This window comes from Zingiber officinale, chromosome 4A (assembly GCF_018446385.1).
Source record: "Zingiber officinale cultivar Zhangliang chromosome 4A, Zo_v1.1, whole genome shotgun sequence".
Taxonomy (NCBI): domain Eukaryota; kingdom Viridiplantae; phylum Streptophyta; class Magnoliopsida; order Zingiberales; family Zingiberaceae; genus Zingiber; species Zingiber officinale.
In genome coordinates, this window is record NC_055992.1 from 46,565,499 (window position 1) to 46,574,042 (window position 8,544).

The following is an 8,544-nucleotide window of genomic DNA, read 5'->3' on the forward strand; positions in this document are numbered from 1 at the left end:
GATGATATAGGGAACACTACTCTAAATCATTCCTAGTCGAGTATTAACATTCAGGGACAATGTTAATACAATAAGACTAGCATGTAGGTCAGCTCGATGACTTGATCTCACAAGTCATGGATATAGAGATATCAAGCTGACACATGGGTATGCATTAGAGAATGTATACTGAATGACCCGCTATGAGAAAGTATCATGGATCGTTATATGAGTGTCATATACTTTCTCATGTGGCTATTAGTATGACTATTAGTCCTTAGACCTGAAGTCACCATGGATCCCTACATAAGGAGTTATGTACTTTGGTTTCGTCAAACGTCACCCGTAACTGGGTGGACTATAAAGGCGATTACTGGGTATGCAACGAATTATGCAGAGGGATGTGAGTGATGTAGATGGGATCTATCCCTCCTATATGACGGGAGAGACATCGATATTCTTGATAGAGTGAGACCACGAAGTGTATGGCCATACCCAAATAAGTCAATATGAGATATTGAGCTCATTTGATTGAGTGAGTCTACTCGGAGTTCAAGATTTAGATTGGTCAGAGGATGACATGGTCTATGCCTCACATTGATCAATCTAGATGTCTAGGATAGAAGGACACTTGTCACATATTGTGAGGAGTCACAATTAGTAGTCACAAGGTGATGTTGGATCTCAACATTTCTTATAACTTGGGTAGCAATGATGTATTGCTAGATGCCGCTCATTGCTTATGTTTCTAAAAGAGTTTATAACATTGCCAACGTTACAAGAACCTATTGGGTCACACACAAAGAACATGTGCATGGAGATTAGATTCATATGATGAACCAATAGGATTAGATTCATATGATGAATCAAAGATTGGATTCAAATTAGACTTATTGAGTTAGACTCAATTAGATTCAATTGTTGAATGAGTCTAATTTAAATTTGATTCATGAGTCAATTTATATTAATGAATTGAGATTCATTAAATTAAAATTGACTTGAATCAAAGCTTGGATTTAACTCAACAAGGAAGAGCATTGGTCAAGTTTGACTTGACCAAATAGAGGTTGACACATCAAGTTTTGACTTGATGAATTGCCACATCATGAGGATGACTCATCCTACATGGCATGCCATATCATCCCCTTATATAATGGTGTGCCACCTCATGGAGGTTACACACCATTAATCCTCTTAATGTGGCCGGCCACATTAATGTGGGGGTTACACATGTGGTGGCCGGCCACACTAAGTGATGAGTTGTTTTCATTTGGTGTAATTGAATTGTGTTCAATGCTTCTTCTTCCTTGGGTGCTTCTCCCTCTCTCTAGCTTGCTGATGGTCGTGGCTTCATGGTGGAGAAGAAGTGAGAGTTGATTCTAAGCAACTAGGTGGTGTGAAGGTCACAAAAGGAGAGTAACTAGAGGAGTGTGTGAGTTCCTTTTTCCCTTCTCTCCTTTCTCACCTTTTAGATCCAATCCTAGAGCCCTAGAAAGTGCTAGCACACTTGTGGGTTCTCTTCTCCATCTTTGAGTGGTAGAAGACCACTCCTTGTTCGTGTGGATACCGCTAGAGGACCGTTCGCTTGACGGTCTCGAGATCTGGCTACCTTTGGACGTTGCGGGATTGCGAAGGGCACGCATCAAGGGTAAATGTTTTTCCCTCGTAGATCTAAGAGTCGATCGTGTTTTAAACTCGTACTCGCATTTTTCGAAAGTTTTACCTTGCACGAGATCCGTGGCTTGGGCGATTCGGGGTTTCCGCGACGCGAAAAGCGGTTTTCGCGGCCCGAAAAACTCAACAAAAACAATCTTGCGACATATTATGGTCTGCCTTTATATTTAATAATCTGGATGTGAGAGATAATTTAGTCTGGCTGTCACAACCGGAATATAATGGTTCATTTGCAGCACTCAATACTTCTTGAAATTTATAATATATTTCATCCAGACCTGGTACATTAGGCTCCTCCAACGGCAATGTATTAGTGGCAAACATTTGTTCACTTGTTGGAGGAAAACTAGAACTTGCACCAAACATTTCGGGAATATAATTCTGACAACTTGCATCAATTACCATCCTCTGATATGGATTGAATTGTTCATAATAACTCTGATCCCCACTAGCAGAGGCTTGGAAATTTCGTCCATAATCCTCATCAGATATGAATGGTTCTCCATGACTTGTTCAATTATAATAATTCGGAGTAAAACCAAATCTACAAAGATGTTCTTCAACTTTATCAGTGGGTAAAAATTTCTCATTGTGACATTTTCTACATGCGCACCTTATCTTCTTGCCATCCATATACATAACTTGACTAGATGCAAAATTCAAAAATTGCCTTAGGCCAGTGATAAACTCAGGAGTTAACCCCCGATGATTAGGCAAATTCTTGTTTTACATCCAACTTCGCTCATTCTACATTTTACCTGAATTCAACTATTCAGTTAAACATTATTAAAAGTTACTATAGATAAATCTTATCATTGAAGACAAAACAAAAACAACAGCTAATAAAAAAGAAGGAACACAATTAATCAACTATAATATAATTATTTAAAGCTAACTTTATATACAAATTAGTAAATGCAAAATAATGAACTTAAGAATATCGAAAAGAGGTCAACAAATACAGTTGTCTTCAACTACACTGAGATCACGCCAAAATGAGACCTGCACAAACAACATTATCAATTCAGACAGTAATTTTTTAATATTAAATAAAAATTCAGAAGGTCCACGCCGGCAGCCAGACGCCGGCCAGCCAGCGCCGGGCAGTGGCCAGCCACACGCCGGCCAGGCAGCGGCCTGCCGGAGGCCAGACAGGGCCTGCCGGAGGCCAGGCAGGGCCTGGCGGCGGCGGCTAGGCAGCGCCTAGCGGCGGCCAACCCACGCCGGCAGGCAGCCCCGCGACGCCGAGAGAGAGAGATCCGAGAGTCGAGGGCTTACCAAACGAAAACCTTCCACCGTAGGAGATCAAGCGATCGTTGCATATCACGTCGTCGTCAGTCGGAGATGTGGCCGAAACCCTGAAAATCGTAGCTGGGAAGGGGGAACGGGGGAGAGAGAGAGGAAAGAAATGAGGGAAGGGAAAAAGAATCGGGCTGAGGAGTAGATCTAGGGTTATTAGCATCAAATATTTTTTGTTCCCAATTTCGTCATTAAATTTGGGACGAATGAGTTTGGGACGAATCCATGGATTCGTCCCAAAATCTGGGACGAATTCAGGAATTCGTCCCAGAATTTAAATTTTTTTAAATAAAAGAGGAACAAAATCAGAAGGAATAAATACGGACCTAGAGACATCGGAATTTGATGAAACAAGTTTCTATACGTTCGTATCGTTGTCCTGATCGTAAATACATCCATAAAAATATTTTTGACCAAATATATTTATTTTTAGAATATTTTAATCCCAAATTGCCCTAATTTGGAGTTAAAAATTTGAATCACTAAAATATTAATTAAAAATTATGGATGATGACATATTTATGATCAGGTCAATGATACGAACGCACAGAAACTTGTTTTATCAAATTCCGATGTCTCTAGGTCATTATATAAGCCTTCGGTGTTTAATTTTATTTTTTAAAAAATATTTTCAGTTTTGGGACGAATCCAAAGATTCGTCCCAAAAAGTTAATTATTTAAAAAAATAGGACAAAATGGGACGCCTTAAATACAGACCTAGAAACATCGGAATTTGATGAAACAAGTTTCTATGCGTTCGTATCGTTGTCGTGATCGTAAATACATCCATAAAAATATTTTTTTTACCAAATATATTTATTTTTGGAATTTTTTAATCCCAATATATTAGGTTAAAATTTAGATTTAGGATATTTTTAAGATCATGAGAAAATTAGGAACCCATAAAAATTTGTTTCATGAAATTCTGAGATCGTTAGGTCCATATTTAGGCCTTCCAAATAAATTTTCTTTTATTTTTTATTTTTTAAAATTTGGGACGACTCCTGGATTCGTCCCAGATTTTTGGACGAATCCAGAAATTCGTCCCAAATTTTGGGATGAATTCCTGGATTCGTCCCAGATTTTGGGACGAATCCAGGATTCGTCCCAAAATTTGGGACGAATTCAAGATTCGTCCCAAATTTAAGAAAAATAAAATTTAAAAGAAAAATCATTCGGGAGGCCTAAATATGGACCTAACGATCTCGGAATTTCATGAAACAAGTTTCTTTGGGTTCCTAATTTTCTCATGATCTTAAAAATATCCTCATCCATAATTTTAATCTCATATATTTACTGTGGTGATTTTTTAACCCGAATTTGACCTAATTCAGGTAAAAAAACATGAAACTCAATAAAATGTAAACTTTTGACCAAAGTGATTCTCATTTCAAAACATCTCAAAAATAGATGTGCATACAAAAGCTAGGCTTATAGTATACATCCAACAACCTCCCCTAGGACCTAGGGTTACCACCCCCTAGAATTTTTCGCCTGCCTAACCGTAGCTAGAACTTTTGCCTAAGTACACTTAGGACTTTCCTGTAAACTCATTCAAACACATTAAACCACAAATGACCTTAACTTTGAACCCTTTGCCATTATCAAAACTTAGGTTCAATCGTCGGATGCTTCCCGCACCAACATAATCTATACCTTTTTGAAGTTTGACAAATATGTTTAAATTAGGCTAATTACTTATCTATTCAAAAGATTTGGGTTTTTAACTTAAACCTATCTTCTCCCCCTTTTGTCACTAATAAAAAAGAACCCTTCATAAATGTATTTGATTTCTAAGGTATTCCTTAAGTTTTGTATGAACAATATCTCCCTCTTAAAAGACAATTTAGAGTTTTCATATTTTGAAAAAAAATATCATTTGAAAGACTCATTTCAAAAATATTTTCAAACTTTCTTGTAAAAAATATTTAAAAATTTTCAAGACTTGAAATATTTTTATAAAACCAAGATAGAGAAGAATTAATGCTTTCAAAAATTTTCAAGTAAAAAGTTATTTTCAAAAATATTTGTCAAGGAATAAGACTTTATTAAAAATATTTGTAAAGATTTGCTAAGAATATTTATCAAATATCTTTTTCAAATAGTTTTTCAATGTAAGAAACATAATTTTTCAAAGGAATTTTCAAAATATTTTTTAAAACACAATTTTTCAAAATGTTTTCAAAAGTATGATTTTGAAAAATATATTTGATGTAAAACCTTTTCAAACCCTTTTTGAAGATATATAATTTTTCAAAAATATTTCTGTCACGTCCCGAGAGTAAGGTTGTCCGACAAAAATGGATAGCACCTCCCCTATAGTAGTGACAAATGAAACCAGTATACATTGCCCAAGGCTACTCACAAGCCAACAACAACCCACGCGGCTGGATATAAAACACAACCACGCAGTTTCATACACAACCCACATGGCCGGAACAAAAAGACAGCCGAAAACATAAGCAAAATATAAAAATAATACAACTAACTGCGAGTCAACCCGACTTGACACAAGAAGTTCATAACCAAAATAAAGGACACCACAAGTCCAGGAAAACCATACAAAAGGTACATAATTCAAATACAAGTACAAATCCAATAATGCGAGTGGAAGCAATAATGATAAAGGTCGCTCGATGTGACATGGGACTGGCGAACATGATCTCCAGGTGACTCTAAAAATCTTTTACCTGCTACCTGGTAAAAAATAAACCAGTTTACGGGGTGGTGAGTACTAAGGGGGTGTTTGGTTCTTTCCTAGGAATAGGAATCGGAATGAGAATCATTGTATTGTGGAATGAGAATGGGTATGAGCATGAATATCACTCATAAAAGCAATGTTTGGTTAGTTGCATATTTTCTAACGGAATAAATCAAAATTTCCTTTTTTACCCTTAAAGAAAAATAAGAGAAAAAAAATAGATGTGAGAGAAAGATGAATGTGAGAGAAAAATATGATGAAAGAGAAAGTATGATGAGAGTGAAAGTGTGATGAGAAAGAATGAAGAGAGAGAAAGTGTGATGAGAGAAAATGAGAAAAGAGAGTGTGATAGGAGAGAGCATGATGAGAGAAGATGAGTGAGAAAATATGATGTGAGAGAAAGTATGATAGGAGAGGATGAAGAGAGAAAAAATGAAGAGAGAGTGTGATGAGAGAGAGAGAGGAGAGAGAAAGTATGGTGAGAGAGAAAGTATGATGAGAGAGAAAGTGTGATGAGAAAAAAAGAGAACAGTGAGTGTGATGGGAGAGATTGAGGAGAGAGAAAGTATGATGAGGGAGAAAGTATGGTGAGAGAGAAAGTGTGTTGAGGAAAAAAAAGGATGGAGTGTGACAAGAGAAATTGAGGAGAGAAAGTGTGATGAGAAAAAAAGAGAAAAGAGAGTGTGATGGGAGAGATTGACGAGAGAGAAAATATAATGAGAAAGAAAGTATGATGAGAAAAAAAGAAGGAAGAGAGTGCGATGGAAGAGATTGAGGAGAGAGAAAGTATGATGAGAGAGAAAGTGTAATTAGAAAAAAAAAGAGAAAAGAGAGTGTGATAGGAGAGATTAAGGAGAGAGAAAGTGTGTGATAAAATGATGAGAGAAAATATGATGAGAGAGAACAAGAGAGAGAAGTGATATGAAAGAAAAAATAAATAAATATATTTTGATATTTGATATTAAGGGAGAAAATTTTAGTTTTAGGTCAAAGGTATTTTGGAATAAGGGAATATTTTGATTGATAAAAATAGGGTAATGACTCATTGAAAGGGAGGTACATGGGAATGAGTTATTACCTAATTTCAAGGATTCATTCCTTTATTTGTGTTCCTATTCCTATAATCCAAACATTAACAATAACAATCAATGATTCTCATTCCCATTTCCCACTCATATTCCCCTAAACCAAATGTCCCCGAAGACTCAATGGGTAATAGACAGATAGTGCATATGTAAAATACCGAAAATAGGCGAATATTAATAAGGGAATTTTACGAAATTTTTGGAAATTTTTCGGGAAATTTTCGGAGCTCGTATGGACGAGTTTACGGGGATAAAACGGGGTTCCGGGAAAGCCTGTTTGGGTTACCCCATTTAAGCGAGGAAATGTTTATTTCTTAATTTCCTTTTTCTTTTTATTTTGTTTTCTCTTTTTCTTTATTTCCTCCGCTTCTTTCCCCGCACACCCGACGCCGAAACCTTTCTCCCCGCGCGTCCTTCTCTTCTTTCCCACGCGAACCGTGCCCTAACTGCCTCTCCCCAACCGGCGACGCAAAATCGCCATTTCCCCTCGCCTCTCCTCCTCTTATCTTCTCTGTGAGCCACTCTGTCCAAATCCTTTTCGGCGCCGGAGCAATTCTTCTCGACCGGTGAAGCCTCGTGAGCCGAACCAGTGGTGTCGCCACCCTTCTATTCCGCGACGCTGGTGCCTCCTCTCGGCCCGTCCACCCCCGCCGGCCACCAGGTCCGACCCAGCGCCGCGGCGACTTCCTCTGCCCTAGCACCCTCTGTCTATCACGGCGACGCCACTTTGCCCTAGCCGTTGCAGTAAAGGGGGAAAATCTTGTTGTTTCTCTGGTCTCCTTCGATTTCTTAACATCGTTCTTCTTTCGGTCTCGGTAATAAGCAGCGAAGAGGCATGGGATCTGTTCCACACCAGCCATTTGGGTGAAGGGATAGCTATTGTCTTCACCAACTGTTGTCCGATCTTCTTCTCTGTTCCGGCTCGGCATCATTGTGGCATTTGGATTTCACCAGAGGAAGCTTCAGACCTGTTTGGGCTTTAGCCATTCTTATTGAGGATGATCCACAGCTTCGGACATAACTTCCAGCAGCAAGATCTGTGTTTGTGAGTTGGCAGGAAGATACTTAGAGTGAGGTAAGCTTCGGTTGTTGATTAGAATTGTTGTTTGATTGGTTATTATCGATCTTGATTTCATCTGATCCGAACAGTGAAGAATTTCAGCAGCCAACAACCCTTGACGGCAGTAATTCCAGCCAGCAACTCTTTGATTCCAGTACAAACCAGTGGCTGTGAATTTAGGTATGGTGTAGGATAATGGATCCTTGTTATAGATTGAGTTGGTTTTAAATTAATCTAATGGAATGATTAGGGTTAAGACAATTAACCCTAGTCAATTGTTAGATTTAATTTAGGTAGGCAAATGGTTATGTGGATTAGGGTTTTCCCTAATTTAGTCTCGTGGATTTTATTTAGCTATTTAAATTCTTATGAATTTTAGCTAAATAAAAAATATATATGTTGATTGGTACAGGACTTTGATTCGAGACGGTGTCTCGACGAGGGATCTATTTCGGATTGGACCATTTCTTATTGGAGGCGGGTACTTTGACTTATGTCTTTTGATATGCATAATAAAGTGTTTAACATATAGCAATGATTGTGTTATCCTTTTGATTCGGTTGGTCACTACATGATCTGTTACATGTTATTTGTTTATTTATTATGCACTGCATGTTATTATTGACCTGACCATACATGCTTTCGGTAGTGACCCAACCATGTGATACATCATGTTCAGGACCTAGGGTTTATATGATACCCTATCTGTTTGTGTACCTTTCATCTGATACATTGACTTGTGGTAC

General features: G+C 37.8%; 1 long non-coding RNA gene across 1 annotated transcript; it reads left to right on the forward strand.

Annotated features, from left to right (window-relative positions):
• The first annotated feature begins 7,702 nt into the window (after positions 1 to 7,702).
• LOC121973283 lies at positions 7,703 to 8,226 on the forward strand. The gene is made up of 3 exons (XR_006109472.1): positions 7,703 to 7,813; positions 7,888 to 7,978; positions 8,211 to 8,226. It is a non-coding gene; the product is annotated as an uncharacterized LOC121973283 (long non-coding RNA).
• Positions 8,227 to 8,544: the final 318 nt, after the last annotated feature.